Here is a 20,990-nt window from a genome sequence, read left to right as displayed (position 1 = left end):
AAAAACTGTGGGTGATTTCTTTTTGATTCTGTGACCGTTTAAAAGAAAGGTGATGGAAATGATCATGTTATTCTTCACTGCTCTTCCTCTATTGGTAAAACAACTATAAAATAAAACACAATATCTAGAATTTATAAGAGTTAAGTAGTGATATATATTTTCTGGTGGCTGGAGTGATAGTGCAGTGGTAGGGCACTTGCCTTGTGCATTACCAACCTGGGTTCAACCCCCGGTACCACATATGGTCCCCCAAACCCACCAGGAGTGATCACTGAGCACAGAGCCAAGAGTAAACCCTGTGCACAGTTGGGTATAACCTCAAAAACAAAATAAATAAATGAACAATTTTTAAATGATTCTTAACTACTTGACTCTACTATTGCTTTAATTCTGACATATTTTAGATCTTTGGGCTCTTTAGTACAAATAGGAAGAAATTCAAAGCTATGCAAAAGTCATAACAATATGAGAAAACATAGTTAGCATCAGTGCTAAGTTGTGATTTGTATGACAATTTCACCCAATAATTCAAAAATAGCTTTTATATAAAAGCTGAACAGCAAGATTCTCCCCCACCCCAAAGTGTACTTGTCCCCAGTCTGTAATAGAACTTCCTCCAACATTCCTTAGGCCTTAATTAAATAAAAGCAGGGAGAACAGTGGGGTTGATTTCAGGATAAATATCCCTGGCTTTAACAGGAGATGTTGCTTTAATGACTTGGAATATGTCCAGAAAGCTCAGGCTGGCTAGCAGGCAAATCTGACAGCCACTGGATCTCACAGCTATAACATTCTGACCAATTAAAAACTGAGATAAAAATAATGGTTTGTCACTGAATGGTGTTTCAGAAACCAATTGGTCCAGATTAACCACAAGATTAACTTTTCTAACAGAACTTAAAGGTCATGGGATGCTGACTTTAATGAAAGAAAAAGCATTCAGTTTGAAGGAGAGAACTATTATATGTTTAAAGACAAAATAACAAAATTGTTGTCTTATTTTAAATCCGGAGTTTATGGTCAAAGACAAATGTGTTCGTTGTTTGTTTAAAAAAGATTAAATTTGGAATCACGTACTATTCTTTAAATATAAAGGGTATGGATAAATTTCTAGTACCCACAAATGCGTTTAAAATTATTCTTGATATTTATAACAAGCCTACTGTTGACTGATACATTGGTGAAATAAAAGTCAAATTAATCATCTGACTTGGGGGGTGTACTTGAGATCAGTTCTCTCAGAAGATACTTGTATGAATATCAAACCATATTTTTTATTTGTATAATTTTTAAAAAATTTTATTAGTGAAACACCATGAGGTACAGTTGAAGACTTACAAATTTTTGTGCTTGGATTTCAATTCTACAATGATCAAATACCCATCCCTCCACCAGTGCCCATTTTCCACCACCACGGGTCTCAGTATCCCCCCCCTCACCCCCCCCCCCCCCCCCCCCCGTCCCACCCTGCCTCTGTGGCAGGGCATTCCCTTTTGTTCTCTCTATCCTTTTGGGTGTTGTGGTTTTCAAAAGAGGCATTGAGTGGCAGTCAAGTTGGGTCTATAGTCTACTCTCAGCATGCTTCACCCATCCTGGGAGGATCCTCCCAGCACCCTTTATTTGGTGCTCCCTTCTCCATCTGAGTTCCCTTTTCCCCTAGCATGTGTGGCTGGCCTCCAAGCCATGGAGCAAACTTCCTGGTACTAATCTTGGCCACTCTTGGGTGTTAGTCTCCTATTTTGTTACTTTATGTTCCCCAGATGAATGCAATCTTTCTATGTCTATCCCTCTCTTTCTGGCTCATTTCTCTTAACATGATACTTTCCATGTAGTACCACTTGTAAATTTCATGACTTCATCTTTTCTAACAGCTACATTGTATTCCATTGTGTAGATGTACCAAAGTTTCTTTCTTTTTTTTTATTAGTAAAACACCATGAGGTACAGTTGTAGACTTACAAATTTTCCTGCTTGGGTTTCTATTGTACAATGATCGAGTACCCATCCCTCCACCAGTGCCCATTCTCCACCACCACTGATCCCAGTATCCCTCCCACCCCCCTCATTCCCCCATCCCACCCTGCCTCTGTGGCAGGGGACTACCTTTTGTTCTCTCTCTCCTTTGTACCAAAGTTTCTTTAACCAGTCATCTTTTTTTGGGTAATCAGGATTTTTCCAGATTCTGGCTATTGTAAAGAGTGCTGCAATGAACAAACAAGTGCTGATGTCACTTTGACTATACTTTTTTGCCCCTCTGGGGTATATTCCCAGGAGTATATCAAACTATATTCTTGTCAGGGCCACTGAAACACACTGAAACCCATGAAAAGAGACTTGAATGCTGCTGCAAATATTTTAACCACTATAAGAGGCAGGACACTGCCTCATTGAAAACATTATTTCTCTAGGATTTCTCCTTTCCACAGTTATCTTATCCTGCTCTATTCATCCATTCCCTGTGGGATCCTGTGTGTATCAACTCCTTATACACTAAGTGAAAGTAACTCTAGATGGAATATTCATAGGATAGGCATTCTCCCAAGATTGAAGGACTGGAATGCAGTAGTTTTCAAAATGATTGCCTGTTAGAAGTTATTTCCTATACGTTGTGCACAGTAGGTTATAATAAATATAAATTAAGTGAAGGTTGCTTGGTGGTGTTGAAGGAAATGGAAAAGGGAAGAAAGTTTTTCTGAGGGAAGAAAGATATTGGAATGGGCCAATATTTAAGTTCAATGATGTATGTTGTATGTTACATTAGAGGTATGTGAGGGGCACTACTGAAATATGACACTTAATTGGTGAAAGGGAGGCTTTTGGTGACTACTCTCTGTGATATGTGTCAAGAACTTCCAACAAGCATTATTTTATCCTTCCAGGCAGGCAGGGATAGATATTTATGAAGGATCTGAATTCTTCCATCATGTATATTGATAGGAGCCACTCAAATTTCTTGACATTCTGCCTGGTTTGGTTGACCCAATGTTTAGTCCAGCTGGTTGATTTAGTAAAATGGATTTGGTACTAGTAGAATGTCCTCTTTGGTAAAAATTAGATTTAATGCCTATATTTAAGTAATTTTTCAACTGATGTGCCCTGGATTGATTTTTCCAGACTCTTGAGATATCAAGATACTTTGTTAAATATCTATAGCTATATATTTACTATGATAAATATCTCTGGCTATAGGTACCTATCCCTCCACACCCCTAGTGCTTACTTTTGCTCATCTGGGCTCTCTCTCACTAGCTATGCCTGGCCAAGAAGAGGACCTCAAAGACTCTGAATAACCACTGGAACAAGTGCCCATCCCTAGGGGTTCGTGTTTAATAGTCTGAATAGTGCTCAAGAATATTTCTGTGCACCTATAGTTTTAGCCATTACTTTAAAATTTTTTGCCATGTGTTCCTTCTTTTATTTTAACATTTAGTGAATACTATCTCCTATTAACTTGAAGGACATAAATAAACTACCTACAGATATCCATAATGTAGTTGCTATCATTGTTAACCAAAAATGTTGCAAGTTGATATATAAGGTAATCTAAGATAAAAAAATAAAAGCTTATTGATCTGTTATCTAATTTATTTAAAAATGACAGCAGTCAACCACTTTATATAAAATATGCTTTGCTGAATTAATTATTCAGATTGACTAATTATGGAAAATGAGTAAACCAGAGTTCACAATTTTACTTTGTTCTAGTTATTGTTAATATTCTATATCAAAAATATGATAATTTTCTTTTGTTCTAGTTAGTATTAACATTCTCTATCAAAATATAAAATTTTCAAATATTCTTAGATTAATTTTTCTAAGACGTTAATTTAAATGTTCTTCCTTTTAAATAAGTTTCACCCAACTCATTTCCAGAGAGATGGGTAAAGTCACTGTCTTGCCAATGCACTGGCAGTCGCACTCTTAGCCCAAAAGCTGCTTCCATGTCTATTCCACAACCTCACGTGAAGCTGAAAATTTCAAGTACACAAGGGTGTTTTTGACTGAAAACTTTGGGCCTTCTTGGATTAGGGGTAGTCGACCTTTCGCCAAATCCCAGTACTTCCGGAAGCCCAGAAGCCACACCCATATTCCACCACCACCTCCACGTAAGCTAACTGCCCTCTTAAATATTCTTGATTTTCTGTAGGATGGGGCCACATGCGTGGTAACACAACATCTCAAAACTCTACGGTACTAACTTCCCAGTAGAAGCACACCAGATTGGATGGGAACATGATGTAGAAGTCAACAAAGCTCAATTAATAAAAACGTTAACCCAAATAGCAGCAATAGCTTAGTAAATCCTCAGAAAAGGATTTAATGTGCCCATGGTGAGATATGATAATTTTCACAAATTTCCTTTTACTGAAGTTTTTTGTTTGTTTGTTTATTTTTTTTATAATTTTATTGGTCTCTTAGTGGTAGCAATAAATATAAAATAAATTATTTTGGGCCTGCTACAGGGGTAGACTTGAGGGATGGTTGGGAAAATGGGGACAATGGTGGAGGGGAGGTGGCAGTGGTGGTGAGATTGGGGTTGGAATACTGAACACCTGTACCAAATGCATCTCGAATAACTGTAAACCACAATGTTTAAACTAAATGAGCAAAGGTAAAAGGTAAAGGTAAAGGCCCTCCCGTTGATCGTCGATTTGCTCGAGCGGGCCCAGTAACGTCTCCATTGGAGACTTTGTTGTTACTGTGTTTGACATATCGAATACGTCACGGGGAGCTTGCCAGGCTCTGTCGTGCGGGCGAGATACTCTCGGCAGCTTGCCGGGCTCTCCGAGAGGGGCGGAGGAATCGAACTCGGGTCGGCCATGTTGGCCGCTTGTAAGGCGAACGCCTTACCGCTGTGCTATCACTCCAGCAAAGTTTGTTTTATTCCAATCATAAAAAATAAACACAACCTGTAATTGAAGAGATAGTATAGTGGGTAAAGCACATGCTTACATGTGGCCAATCCCAGATTTGATCCTTGGCATCACATATGGTTTGCAGAGCATTGCCAGGAGTGACATCTGAGCATATGCTCAGAAGTAAACCCTGAGCACTGTCAGGTGTGTCCCAAACCACCCTCCCCCCAAAAGAAATAGCCATAACCAAAAGAATTAATAAATATTTGTGCTTTGTTAATTTAAAAATAGATATTTTTTTTCCTTTGTTGTGAAATGTTTGGGCTGGAGCGATAGCACAGCAGGTAAGGCCTTGCACACGTCCAACCCGGGTTCGATTCCTCCACTCCTCTTGGAGAGCCTTGCAAGCTACTGAGAGTATCTTGCCCACACAGCAAAGCCTGGCAAGCTACCCATCACGTATTCAATATGCCAAGAAACAGTAACAACAAGTCTCACAATTTGTTGTGAGATGTTACTGGTGCCCGCTCGAGCAAATCAATGAACAAAGGGAGGACAGTGACAGTAATGAAATGTTTACTTATTGTGCGATGAATTCTATCAGACATAACCATTCAAAATTGTTTTTGCCACTTCTTTTTTATTTTAAATAGAAACAATCCCCCAGCATTTATTGTCATCAAATATTAACATAACAGTGATCCAAACAATATGAACAATATATTTTAAAACTACTTTCCCCAAAGAAACACCTAGAAAACAAACTGCAGTGCCTTCTCAATGATTTTTCACTTCACCCATGGTTTCTAGTTGGAGACACTCTGGAGTAGAGTGATATTATCTCCTTTTAGCATGATCCGACCCAGTTGTTTTCTTGACTTTGTTTTTGCGTGAATCTCTTCTGCATAATCTAACATGAGATTCTGATACCCATCAAAGCCAATGATGCACCCTCTATTCGAATATTCACTTGCTCATAAAGCCACATCTGAATCCAAGATCTATTTTGCATGTATCTGAAGATGAGGTTGACGGGCTCCTCCATCACCTTCTGCACTTTCTGGCCCTGGCCACAGTACGCCATGGTGCAAGTTCACCATTGCCACTTCTCCTAGTATAAGTACATTGATAAAAATTTTTTGAAACTCACTGTGTATTCAATTAGCATAATCTTGTTAAGAATTTGCACCGTCTGTATTGCTAATATGGGAATTTCCAGACATTTAAAGTATAGTTTAATAGGACAATCTTCTAATCCAGAAGTCTCACTTTAAGTCTTTACCACTTTGCTACTTTGAGTTGGCATTCTAACATTTGAATTAGAAGTCACACATTTCACTAGCAGGTGAATTTGGGAAAGTCAACCTGTAGGAACCAACCATCAGAACTATGGGCCCATGTCCATAAAATGGAGATACTACAGTCTGTTCTAAGTTTGTTCATGTTTTCTGTAGAGACTGGATCAATTTTTGTTAAAAATTGATAATTGATTACTAAAAATTGATGTTATAGATAAGCTAATGTAATTTATCACCAAAATAGTCCTTTCAATTTCATGCTTTTAACTCAGAGTTTTAAAATGAAAATATTTATATTAAATGGAGATCAAATATTTGAAGACTATAATACTCACAGTATATTCCTAACTCTATTGAGTCTAATCTTTGGAAAAATTATAATTTCATCTAGGGTCAATATCTTAGGTAAAATATTTATTAATGCTTTAGAAAACAAGCCACTATCACTAATACTCAAAATATAAAAGTTTTATCTCAGTAAAGGACATTATCTAACAGAGCTGATTTGAATAATTTCAAAGAAATAAATTATAAGCCTTCACACAAAGAAGAAATATTCTATGTTACCAAAACCAGATATTTAGTTCATTCAATTGGGGTAACTTGTCTTCCCACTAAATACTTATTTTCATTGCAAATATGGCAGTCACTTTGTATGTAAGCCAACATTAAGAATTTTAACAATTAATGGTCGGAAGCACTCCTGACTTTCTGAAAGGGATATGCTGATATATTCTTTGTTTCAGAAAATTGGTTGAATTTATTGTATGCAGTTTAATGTTCCAATCTACTATCCCATTGCCTCATTAATACCAGTGATGTTGGTTGCTGATATTTTGTATATTTTCCATTTTTGGTTCTTTAAAGTAGGTAACACAGGTGAATTTGCCATTTCTGATGTCATCAGGATCTCTACTATGTCCTATTTGTTTGTAAACAAAGCAAAAATGACTCTTCTTAGAAGTTTTCCCTTTAACGTGGCAGCAAGCTCTGATTTAGAAATGGCAATTCAGTCTTGGTCATAACAATCAGCTACATAGATGACTACATCTGCTTTCAAATAAAGCACCACCAAAACGGCCTGACACTGATAATATCTGTCTTCCTAAATCTCTGACTTGGAAGTTTAATGCTTTTGTTTATTGCTTTCTAACATTAAATCCAATGGTTAGATGGTAGTAACAAGTTCACCAACAGTATTTCGTACAAAATTATGTTTTTTCCTGCTCCATCTAATTCCAAAATTGAGATCCCCACTTCCCAGGTTCCAAAATAAAATAAAAGCTAGGAAAATATATTTGAGAGGCTCATAAAATTGACCCTAGTTGATCATCAGATAGGCTCAGCTTTGGCAGAATCTCCTAATTCATCTCCGCTTCCATGATCTCCCACTCTGGTGGGAGTCAAAAAGCCTACTGTAAATCCTTAGTAAAGAGTACTTGTCCTGTTGACAGAATTTATTGGTTTTTTTCCCCATCTTGTATGGGGGCAGCATGAGACTTAGTTATGTAACCTCTGTTCTATTTCTATGATTTGACTGAACAATGCTGATAAATTTTACAAAAAAAAATAGGTGAATTCAACAAGTGCCGATGGATTTCTGGTTATGAGCTACATACTCTTTTGAGTTGCAAAAATTCATCTATGAAGACAAACAAAGTCCCTTCCCCTCCTGGTTCTTAAAATAATCCCCAACTACTGTTCTTTTTTGCTAGAAAGGAATTAGAAATTCCCTAAACGTTTTTGAGGATCTTAAAAAAGATTCGGCTCAACTATTTTTATCTTATTTTTCATTCATTCTAGTGTTATAGTGATCACAGTTTTCCACTGTATTTTACATTCTAGCTGGAAGTAAGTAAACCTGAAAAAGTGAGGGTGGGGGGGACTGAAAAAGATGTATCTGCTAATCTTCACCATGTTTTTGTACTACAACTCATTAAAATCCCAATAAACAACTTCCTGCATGCTTTTCCGCAAGAGGAGCATGTTATTTGTGGCTAATGTAAATGGCACAGTACTTTGGAGTCCCTATTCTGGACACTCTTGCACTGGAGGGGCTAGGGTTCATGATGGCACCTCTCTTCTCTTCCTATCTCCACCATTGCTAGTTCTGTCTTCCTGGTGATACACTCTGCTCTGCTGCATATTCTTTTATCCACATTTGTTATATTCTTTTAACTGAGGATGTTACATGTGATGATCAACCCTTCCTTCCCAATCTTACTCAAATATTGGCTCGAGGAATACCTCTCAAAGTCTCTGAAACAGAGCTTCCCTCTCCTTCCTCTTTCCCACAGCTCATTATTTAGCACTTCTTATGGGATTTTGAATTAGGGCTCTGTGTATATGTATCTGTCTTTTTCTCCAAACATGAGCTTCAACAGAACTAAGACTGTATTTTAATCATTTTCTTTCTGTATTTCTAAGAATACCTAACACAGTGAGTTATACAGTAAAGTCACTTAACAAATACTTATTGAATTGAACAGAGTAAAATAATCTGGTGTCAGTACAATCCTGTGTTATTGACTTGAAAAAATGGAAAAAAGAAAATGAAAACGTTGTACTAACCTAACCCCTCCTCATTTTTGCTATATTCTACATCAGACATGGTGATTGTTCAATCTATTTGTTGCAAGCTTCTTATACCATATTTCTTCAATTCATAGACACAAGAGTTTTGTAGTGGATTACACAGGAGGTACCCTGTCTAATGTAGATGGAGTTTATAGGATTGCCTAGGTTTTGTGGGACAACCTTAAATGATGGAAATAAAAGTCATCAAACTTCTTTTTGAAAGCCATTGCAGAGAAATAAAATACAAAAAAGTAATCATGCAATAGCAGCAGCAAACAGATTCCCTAAGTTGTGCCAAACTGCCTGACTAGTTAGAGCCATGTTCAGGGTGTCTCCCATCTTTTTATGTTAAGTTTCTCCATTCCCTTAGCTGCCTTGGGAAGCTTTCCCTCATTAAAAGGGATGGGAAACTAGCCACATCATTACATTCACTTAAGGCAGAGTTTAGATGGTCAGTTCCCACCTCTGTCACCAACAGCTGCCACTTTTGGATTTTGAGCCCTCATTGGCATCAAGGTTTGAGTTGGGATATTTATTTGTCTTACTTTGAAATTTACATGTCTTTAGAACAACTAAAACTCACAAGAACAAACTAATTAATGGATTCCATTTTTGACAGCTACAAGAAGACGGATGAGAAAGTAACATGCTTCTGGCAGCGTGTTATCAATTGGGAAGCAACAGTGCATTCCCTCTATGTGGAACAGTGAGCTGGAACCGACACTGACAGATGACACGGCCCTTTGACAGTGACGCCTGTAGGAGCTGACAGCTCCACTTGCAGTCAGTCAAGTCCATGCCTTGCTGTGGAATTTTAACGTGCTTGATTTGCAGAATATGCTTTGCCTACTCCTCAGCTTGTGGCAGAAATGAATAGAAATTTAAAAAGCATTCACATTAAATAGTAGATTCTAGAATCTGTTCCCCGCTATTCTTTCCCCACTCAAAGTAAAGAGCACCAATTGTAAACAAAGTATCATCTTGGACTAAAAAGCTGTAGAACATATGAAAAAACAAAATTCTCCCTTTAAAATTAGATTTCCTTTAAACCAAGGTATTTCACTTATTAGTTAAAATCTCAGGGAAAATGAGGTACTAAATTTCCCAAGATATGTATAATTTAGTTATAAAGTTATTGTGTGTGTATATATATATATATATATACAAATCACAGGATAGGGCAAAGTGGCTGATTTGACTGTGCTTTTGAAACTTATTGACTTGAAAACTGCTTTCAAATATTAGAAAATATTCTTCCCTGGGGGATTAGACTTGTTCCTTCACTTCTAGGTGTGCATCATGCTTTCTATTTTGGCTTTTTGCAGTTGATTTCCTGTGAACAAGCCATGAGCATGAAGCTGAATTTCCTGTGTGACTACTGTAAAGTTTATCCTCTGTGTTTCAGTTCCTTCACCAATAAAATATAGCTAATCACCCTGTCACCAGCAACATACCTCACAGGCTCAGAGCAAGAAATAAGGGCATTCATTGAAGGTTGCAAACTAGTGACTGGAAGGCCAAATTGAACTGGCAGGGAAGTTGTGAATTTTGCATATGAATGCCCCTAGGCTGGGCAGGTGCCCTGCAGTTTACATAGCCTCTGCTCCCTGTCTACCACTGTGTCTCTTGCACATTTATGTAACTTCCCTTGACTCTGAAGGCAGTTGAGTTTGTGACCATAGTACCATGAGGCACTGTCGTCTCGATGCTCATAGCAACACATAATTATTCTAACATTGCTGGTTTTAAAAAAGTACACTAGAAGCAGGAGAAATAAATATAATAGTGGAATCAGCAAATACACTTGAAATGAGCATACAATTACAAAGAACAATTAACAACTAAGATAGTGTTAGCAGATAATCCAAACACTGGAAGCCCCTAAATTAGCTCTTCCCTTTCATCAGGACCACCCCATCTCCCATAAACAAACACATAGAAGAGACTTGGCAGTCTTTTCCTGGTAAAAATAGGTGAGTCTTTAACAAAAGAGTAATCTAGTCATCATGATAACTGACCCAACTTTCCCATCTGTGTAATTATAAATGACTAGGGCAAGTGATAAAGAAGGCATATGAAGAAGAGGTGTTTCTGAGTGTCCTGGAGAATAAAGAAAGGTTCGTGGATTGGAGGAGGAAAGAAAAAGGTCATTCTAAGCAAAAGAATAATTTGCGCAGAGATTCAGAAATGAGAAAGACTAAGTTATCACTGCTAGAATGGAGAACATGCAGTTCGTAATGAGGAAAAGATAAGCTTGGGTTCTCTGGATTAACTACAAATACAAAGTACTACAGTATGTCAATTTGTAAGGAAATACATTTCACAGACTGCATACAAACAGCAAGTAAAATATAATGACCTTCCATTTGTTTTATGATAATTGGACATTTATTTCATAAAGTAAGTACTGCTATTATACCATGACCCATGATAAAAAGGAAAACTTTTCAGTTTACATTTCACCCATCATAACCTTGAATATTAAAATAAACTCACATGCTCCATTAACTAGAAAATAATTCCCTTCCATGCTTTGAATTTGCTTAGGGTGTGGTTCTCAGTGAGAACAAGTTCAACTGATATGCTTGAAGAATTGTAATTAAGAGACAAGGTAATTTCAAAGGTGTTACATTTAATGCATTACTAGCATCTTTTTAACACATGTGTTTATTCCATCCTTCAATTTCTTGAAATTCCATATAGTTTTCGAGGTTTGTGATTTCATATCAATTAAAGCTTATCAGCTAACCTCATATCCCATGGATGAAAATATCATAGACTGACAGAAGATTTTTAATTAGTGTTTAGTATGCTTAGAAAAATGTGCCAATGAGTTGGATATCTGTGTGCTATTGATGGTATTTAAAATGATAGTTGAACATAATTTTCCCTTTAATGAAGCAGTTGATTTTATGAAAATGGTAATTATAAAAAACAAATCTCATCATTTAAATTATGCTTCTTGCCAGCTTTCACTTTTTTCTTGACCCAAATAAGTTTTTATTTGCAACGTCCTTTGACCAATTATGTAAACAAAATGATTATATAAAAATTACATGCAGGTTTTAAATGTGGGGGGGGGGCAGAACAATAGTACAGCAGGTAGGGTGTTTGCCTTGCATGCAGCCAACCCAGGTCCAATCCCTGGCACTCCATATGTACCCTAGCTCCACCAAGAGTGATCCCTGAGCACAAAGCCAGGAGTTAGCCCTGAGAACCACCAGATGTGGCAAAAAGAAACAGAGTTTTAACTGTGTTGGATTATTCTCAGTGCTGAACAAATAGGTCACCATCCCCTGGATCATACAATCTCAAGCGAGACAACTACACGGCAATTTGAGTTTGATATAGGAGAAATGGAGAAATGGAGAAATATTGGAGGAAATCTAACCAAATGCTCAGGATACTTCCTGGAGGAAATTGCATTTAAGCAGATACCTACTTGGTGAAAGGGAATTTTGTTTAGTGAAAAGGTGGAATATATTCCTGACAGATGGTGCTGCATATGCCAAGGCCTATATACAAAAGAATGGAAAAGAAATTCAGTATAGGTAGAGCAAAGTACAGTTGTGAGGGAGTGATGTAGATGAGACTGAATCTGGACAGCTAAGCTGGGCCAGTTCATATGAGGCTTTAAATACCCTTCTAAACTATTATCCTTAAAATATAGGAAGCCATTCTAGACACTGTCATCAAATCATATATATATATGTAATCATTATATATATGTATATATATACAATGTATACTTTCCATTCCTTGCTATCAGGGATAGGGAAGGGGAAGACACATAATTCCTTTTTCTGGCAAATGTCATATAGGTATCTCCATCTCATTATGTTTTTTTCTCTCTCTCTAGTTATCTAATATCTCTGTCTCTGTTGTATACCTCACCCTGCCACTGTATGTACTAGTAGAAAATCTGCGTTCTCCACCAAAATGGTTCACTAAACATTTACTTTCTAATCCACTTTTAACTTGAAAAAAACTTCATTTGTTAAAAAATATTTTAAACATCTCCTTTTACCAGTTATTGTGCTAATTATGGGGAATATATTGGTGGAGAAAATGGGCACACTGCTTGCTCTGTTAAAATTGCATCTTTATTATAGCTTCCAAAGAAAACCCTGAATAATTGAAAGAATGAGATTTTTTTTTCAGTGATAAAGACGTAAAAGTTTAGAATCACAGGGGAATTTTACTCCCCAAGAACACTACAGAGAATACATATCTGCATAGAAATAAAGTTTGACTCATGTTTAAACCCCGTTGACATGATGACAAATAAATATTTAGGCAAGTTGTAAACTGATGTGTGAAGGCCACAGAAGTATCTTAACTTCCCTTCTCCTCTCCCTGTTTCACTAAGAAATGTTTTGTGAAAATGCTTCAAATTGCTGTAATATTCTGTCACACCAAAGGCAGATTTCCAGGGGGAAAAGAAGTGGTGTAGCTTCTACGCTACTATGGAGATTAATGTTTTCCAGCTATTTATATCCTGTAGCATGTGGTTTCATGGCAAGCCTGAGGTGTTGGAAGGAAAGTAGAGAACACCGGAAATGGTCTAGAGAAACAGGAGATAAGAAGGTGGAAGAAAGTTAAAAGGGATGAATGCAGGCTTTCCTAGGATTTGATGAGGAGGCATGTTAAATAAACCTCACTGCTTACTTTCCCATCTTCTGGGTGTGATTTAAGGTATGATACAATAGGAAGCAAAGTCTATGCTTAAAATAATTATTCACTACCATTGAGCTAGACTGCAAAGAGATAAAGAAGAAATCAGAAATTCAATGAGGATGTGAAAATCTTGACTCTTTTTTAAATTTTATGGAATCATCATGAGACAGTTACAAGCTTTTATGTTTGGGTTACAATCACACAATGATCAAACACCTATCCCTCTACCAGTGCACATTCCCCACCACCAACATCCCCGGTATACCCCCCCTTCCCATCCTTCCCCTGCTTCCATGGCAGACATTATTCCCCATACTCTCTCTCTACTTTTTTTTTATGTAGGAGTACTGCTATTTATTCAGCCACTGATTAGCTGATTGAATTGGGCATGAAAGCCACCTTACTTTTTTTCCCCCATAGTTTTATTTGTTAACCACAATATACCACCCTCTCACCCCACCCAATGCCTGTGAGGCAGACGATTTCTACTTAACACTTCTCTACATTGATTACATTCATCTTTTCGACAAAAGATGCACCATTATTGTTTAAAATTCCCCCCTTCCCCAACAATCAGAATTGCTGAAAAGGCATTGTGAAATACTTTGTTTTTTATAGCTGGTTATGAGAATCATATAATGTTGCACGACCACTATTGCGGCCACACAATTTTTGATTTCTGCAAAGAGCCAGATAATTTAGAGATTGGTTTCTGTGCGTCTGGTGTTATGATTGTGCCGGAGAGCTGCTCGTGGGGGGAAACTCATGACCTCGGTAAGGCGTGAAGGATGAGCTGGTACCACCCCTCTTCCCATGCAACTGCAGTTGCCCTGTCACCGCCGGCTTATACCTGACTTTCCTATAAGCTCTGAGGTGGTGGCCACGTTGCTGCCAAGGTGGGGAGAAAAGGTGGAAGGGAGCAACACCCTTTCCCTCCGGGGAGGCATGGCGCCATAGTTTAACGCATGGTCCATTGACTTTTCTGCCTCAAGTTGCCAGGCTCTGGATTAAATCCTTTTGCCTCTGGAGGCATGGCCATGCCAGAGAGCCACTTATGGGGGGGGCAACTCGTGACCTCAGTAGGGTGTGAAAGACGAGCCAGTACCGCTCCTCTTCCCATGAGACTGCAGTTGCCTTGTCACTGCCAGCTCATACCTGGCTTTCCAATAAGCTCTGAGGAGGCGGCCACCTTGCTGCCGGGGGGGGCGGGGGGGAAAGGAGGGGTAGAGAAAGGCAGAAGGGAGCAACACCCTTTCCCTCCTGGGGAGGCATGGCGCCGTAGTTTAATGCATGGTCCATTCACTTTTCTGCCGCAAGCTGCTGGGCTCTGGATTAAGTCCTTTTGCCTCTGGAGCCATGTCTGTGCCAGAGAGCCGCTCGTGGGGGGCAACTTGTGACCTCAGTAGGGCATGAAGGACAAGCTGGTACTGACCCCCTTCCCATGAGACTACAGTTGCCCCGTCACTGCCAGCTCATACCTGGCTTTCCAATAAGCTCTGAGGCGGCGGCCACCTTGCTGCCAGGGGGGAAAAAGGCAGAAGGGAGCAACACCCTTTCCCTCCCAGGGAGGCATGGCGCCGTAGTTTAATGCATGGTCCATTCACTTTTCTGCCTCAAGTTGTCGGGCTCTGGATTAAGTCCTTTTGCTTCTGGAGCCTTGGCCGTGTATGCGGTCCAGATGCATTTCTGCCAAAAGCTGCTGGGTTTCAAGATTTGTTTCTGAGTCTCTGGGATCGTGGCCATTAGTCAGCTTGATCAGAAGCCAGAGAGGCCGTTTGTAGGCAGCGACTTGAGGTCTTGCTGGGATGGGGAGGAAAGGGCCGGTTCCACCCCCATCTGTTGAGGCCCCGGCGTGCCTCGTCACTGCAGGCCCAAACCTGACTGTCTTGTGGCCTCTGGAGGATGACGGTCACCAGGCCACAAGGGGAACAGGCCAAGGCACAAAACCTATTCCCACCTGGAGTGGCCCAGCCCCAGTAACCGACAGCAGGAACAGGACGCATTTCTGCCAAAAGCTTTTGGGTTCCGAGATTTGTTTCTGAGCCTCTGGGATCATGGCTGTTAAGCAGTTCCATCAGGAACCAGAGAGGCCATGCCTCCAATTATATAGCTGAGCTGGAGGTGGTTTGTGGGTGTGTCTCCCACATACCTAACTTTTGGCCGTTTACTTTCTTGGTTAACTTTGCCCCAAGTTTTTGAGGTCTGGTCAAAGGCACAGCAGCAATTTTGGGGTATCTGAAGGCCTTACAGTGCCATCAGGCTGCTGATACACTCACCTCACAGGTACAGATTGACCTGCTGGCGGCACCATACCCCCTCTCTCTACTTTTGAGCATTATGATTTGCAATACAGACACTGAGAAGTTATAATGTTTGATCCTTTATCTACTTTGAGCACACATCTCCCATCCTGACCGTTTCCTCAAACCATCATTTTCTTAGTGATCCCTTCTCTATTCCAGCTGCCTTCTCACCTACGCTCATGAGGCAGGCTTTCAGCTATGGAGTAATCTTTCTGTACCATGTATCTACTATCCTTAGGTGTCAGCTTCATGTTATGTTGTTTTATACTCCACAAATGAGTGAAGACCTTCTATGTCTGTCCCTCTCTTTCTGACTCATTTCACGCAGCATGATACTCTCCATGTCTATCCATTTATAAGCAAATTTCATTACTTCATCTCTCCTAACAGCTGCTTAGTATTCCATTGTGTAGATGTACCAAACTTTCTTTGAAAGTCTTGTCTTTTAACACCATGTCACTTGTTCTACATTTCCAGTTGGGAGAAGCTACTGACATGGGTAAGGGATATTGGTAGCTAGGAAAACGCTCAGTATCAGGTCCCCTCCTACTATTCAGGACTTATTTGCCATACCCAGACCTTTCTCACATTGGTCAAAAGCTGAACAGGCCATTTTTGGCGTGAGAATAGTGAGAATGCAAGTGGTGCAATTTTTTCCACTCACATTTTTATTGATATTTTTAACCAGGATACTATTGGAATCTGGTTTTCATCTTCTAGATGCTTATGTGGCCGATCAAAATATGGAGGAAATTTTTTATTGAGATAAAAGTAGCTTTGGGGTAATGTTCCCAAACCTGGCTGCACATCAGAATTTCTATGTGGACTTTTAAAAATATAGCTTTGGCTCAATACCAGACCTTGTGACTGACTCAGAAACTTCAGAGTGCCAGAATCTCATATTTTCAAAAACTTTCTGGATGAATCCTTAGGTAACCAGTTTGAGTGTGTGTCATTGAAGGTGGAAAATGGATACTGGTGGAGGGAAAGTGTTGGATAATTGTATGACTGAAACCCGATCATGAACGTTTTGTAACTGTATATCTTGCAATGAATCAATTAAAAATATTTTTTTAAATGTAACCCCCTAAAATTAAAAAAAAGACAGACTATAATTAAGGAATTTCCCTTCTGAATTCTGACTCACCAATAATTTAAACATCTATCAAGCACTAGCTGGGTCTACTAATAAGCATAATTGGAAGTCATTTTGCATAATGTAGATGAACAATTATAACCACTAACTTGTATCACACTTCACAATACTCCATATTTAATGATTTCAATAACTCACAGAGTTGATACTATTATTTTCCTATTTTATTTTCATAGATATTGAGGATTAGGCAACTAAAACTTCTTGACTAAGTTATGTCAGACTTTAAAATCCAAGTTAGTACAACTCAAAATCCTGAACTCTTAGCCTCTCATCCTATTAAATACCTATTTATTTAATGATAGTGTAGCTTATACGGAATTACTGTCCAAAAACAGTACAGCAAGACAATTGAAAAAATATTCATTTTCTGAGTAATATTGTTTTAGTGAAGTACTTGTGCTACAAATTTTTAATGAAATCTGTCAGTGAGAAAGTGTAACCATTCAAAGGTAAGAATTCACATTTAAGATATTGCTAAATTAAATATTTATAAGCTTGAATAGACAGTTGCTTATTTACATAGGTACATATGAACATAGCCAAATATATACATCTATGATTTTTTTCCTCAATCAAACTTTCCTTAGAATTCTGACTTTGACATATTTTAAGCAATTTATATTTACACCAATACTGTAATGTTTACGCACTTCAGGGTTGGCAGATTTTATCTCCCAAGTTTATATGTGTGCATTAAAAACAGATAACAAAATTATCTGTATACAAAGACATGTTTTAAATTATAGGAATTACTATGTGACTATAGAAAAGGTTCCCTCAATTATGTGATTATACTTTTTAAAATGATCTACTTGCAATAAATATCTATACAAAATAAGTATTTATATAAATGATAGTGATGTTTGCTGACAATTCTGATTTGGGCCAGAAATGAGAGTGTGAAAGATAAAATGATCCCACTGGAAGCCAATACATACTTCATATGTCATATGCCTTGGAAATTTCTTAACTTATTTTCAGCTTTTTACTCACAATATGATGAAGAGCAAGGAACTTTACTTCCATATAGCTCAGTTTCCTTATCAGCCAATTGGGGTTGAAAATAATACCCTCTTCTTTTTTTTTGAATTTTATTTTATTGAATCACTGTGAGATATAGTTACAAGCTTTTATGTTTGAGTTACAATCATACAATGTTCAAATACCCGTCCCTCCATCAGTGCACATTCCTCACCACCAATCTCCCCAGTATACTCCCCCTTTCCAAGTCTCCCTCTGCCTCTCTGGCAGACAATTTCCCCTATACTCTCTTTCTACTTTTGGGCATTATGGTTTGCAACACAGATACGGAGAGACCATCACTTTTGGTCCTTCATCTACTTTACCCTCTTCTTCGCGGGTAGGGCGTTTGCCTTGCAAGTGGCCAACATGGCCGACCGGAGTTCGATTCCTCCACCCCCCTCAGACAGCCTGGCAAACTACCAAGAGTATCTCGCCCGCACGGCAAAGCCTGGCAAGCTACCTGCGATGTATTCGATATGCCAAACACAGTAACAACAAAGTCTCACAATGGAGACGTTACTGGGCCCACTCAAGAAAATCAATGAACAACGGGAGGACAGTGACAGTGACCCTCTTCTTAAGGTGGCACAGTGTCACCACATTACACTCTCCACCACAGTGCCAATATTCTTCCATCACAATCTATTAGAGTCCCCTTCCTCCTTTTATCTCTGTTCCTTCCCTCCCATCTTCCTTCACACCTTCATAACCTCAGCTCTATAGTCAAGAGTCTATGGGTTTGTTTACTTTGGATTTTGTCTATCTCCTTACTTTGTTTTCTCATATAGCACATATGAGTGAGATCATGTGGTGCTTCTCTTTCTCCTTCTGCTTTATTTTGATTAACTTGACTCCCTCCAGGTCCATTCCTGTGATAAAAAAAAAAAGACAAGATTTTATTTTGGGGTGGAATAAGAGCTCAGTGATTGAACACATGCAGGAAAAACAGCTTTGATTCTCTGCAACACACTGTCACTCAAGTACTGATGCCCTGTGTAGACAGTAACAACAAAGTCGCCAATGGAGACTTAAATTAATGACAACAAAATCCTATTTTCTTCTGGCTGAGTAGTACTTCATTATATATTTTATGAATCTACTTGTTTGTCCTTGGATACTTGGGTTGCTTCCAAATCCTGACTATTGTAAAGAACAAAATTTAGTAAACATTTCCTGAATGCTATTGATCTCAAACAAAAAGCTATCATTTTTTCACCCACAAAATGGGCTTATTAGAAAAAAAATAACAAAATGGCCATTTACAAAGGTGCTGCCTTGTGCTAAGACAAGTGTATTCCAAAATAAAAAATAGTGGCCAAAAAAAAAAGCTAGCCACCCATGGGACAGAGCGAGTAACTGCATACCTTGCATGAGGTGGACCAGGGTGTGATCTCCAACATTCCGTTTGGTCCTCCAAGCACTGCCAGAAGTAATTTCAGAGTGCAGAACTGGAGTAACCCCAGGTGTGGCCCTGCTTCTCCCAAAAATGTTAGCACCCCTTAGATAATTTTTAAAAAGCTGTTAATAGGGCCAGAGACACTTCTTTCAGCTTAAAGAGGAACCAACATCATTTTCACTAATGAGACAAGACATGCTTCTGGGTTCCATAATTTGCTAAGTGTACAAGCATGGGAACTCTTCTGACCTCTTAACCCTACTTAAACAGAGTTTTTGCATATTTTCCTAATACCAATCATCACAATAACTGAGGGCATGTGAACAATAAATATAATTCATATATTATTTCAGATATCTTATAACAACCCTATGAAACCAATAGACATTTTATTCCATTTAATTAATTAATTTTTTATTCTTGTTCCCCCCTTTTTAATCTCAATTCATAGTTGAGTTTGTATTACCAGTAGACAATGTTGACACCAGTATCTTAAGAAGACACCTAGAGTAGACTTTCCTTGCATACAACTGACCCAGATTCTATCACCAGCACGGCATATGTTCTGCAAACACCAGAACTGACCCCTGAGCACAGAGTCTGGAGTAATCCCTGAGCACTGTCATATATGGCCCCAAACCAAAACAAGTTGTCAAACTCAGTGCTGGCCCTCCTAACCACCAGTCTACAACTTTGTACTAATGCTGTGGCAGGCATCAAAAAGCAACCATTAGCTGAAAAGCAAGGTAATTTGCCTCAGAGCAAGCAAAACTTGAGAAAGAAAGCAGCCATCCTTTCTAAACATTATCGAAATAAATGATCTGGTGCTTCTCTGAGGCTTAATATTGAACTAATTAAAGAGCTCAGAGTTGTGTTTTGGTGATGAAAAGGTAGCAGTCACTTGGATAGCATTTCGGGCCAAAAACCGTGTGTTGGGTTAACATATATTTAGAAGAGTATAAAATTGTACTCCTAATACAGTGTAGTCTTGTAAACCAATGTTACCTCAAAAGAAAACTGACATAAGCAAAACAAATACCCTCAGGTAGGAAGGAAGATGGCTTTTTCTTGAGAATGTTAGATTGGCTTGAAACCACAAAACATTTTGTTCTGAGAACCGGATTATTTTTTTAATTTTTATTAGTGAAACAGCATGAGGTACGGTTGTAGACTTACAAATTTTTGTGCTTGGGTTTCAGTTGTACAATGATTGAGAACCTATCCCTCCACCAGTGTCCATTCTCCACCACCCCTAATCCCAGTATCCCTCCCACTCCCCATCCCCCCACCACACACTGCCTCTGTGGCAGGATACTCCCTTTTGTTCTCTCTCTCTCCTTTTGGGTGCTGTGGTTTGCAAAAGAGGAATTGAGTGGTAATCATGTTTGGTTTATAGTCTACTTTCAGCATGCATCTCCCATCCTGGGCAGATCTTCCCAACACCCTTTATTTGGTGCTCCCTTTTCTATCTGAGCTGCCTTTACCCCTAGAGTGTATGGCTGACCTCCAAGCCATGGAGTAAACCTCCTGGTACTTATCTCGGCTCTTATTGGGTATTAGTCTCCTATTTTGTTACTTTATGTTCCCCAGATAAAAGTAATCTTTCTATGCCTATCCCTCTCTTTCTGACTCATTATGCTTAGCATGATACTTTCCATGTAGTACCAATGTATGTAAATTTCATGACTTCATCCTTTCTAA

The 20,990-nt window shown here is 38.7% G+C and overlaps 1 pseudogene; it reads right to left on the bottom strand.

Annotated features, from left to right (window-relative positions):
• Positions 1-5,601: 5,601 nt before the first annotated feature.
• On the bottom strand, positions 5,602-5,940 carry LOC130033573 (small nuclear ribonucleoprotein E-like; annotated as a pseudogene).
• Positions 5,941-20,990: the final 15,050 nt, after the last annotated feature.

This window comes from Sorex fumeus, unplaced genomic scaffold (assembly GCF_029834395.1).
Source record: "Sorex fumeus unplaced genomic scaffold, SorFum_2.1 ptg000054l, whole genome shotgun sequence".
In the NCBI taxonomy this organism is placed as follows: Eukaryota; Metazoa; Chordata; class Mammalia; order Eulipotyphla; family Soricidae; genus Sorex; species Sorex fumeus.
The sequence above is the reverse complement of the archived record's forward strand: the minus strand, read 5'-3'. Positions and strand labels throughout refer to the sequence as shown.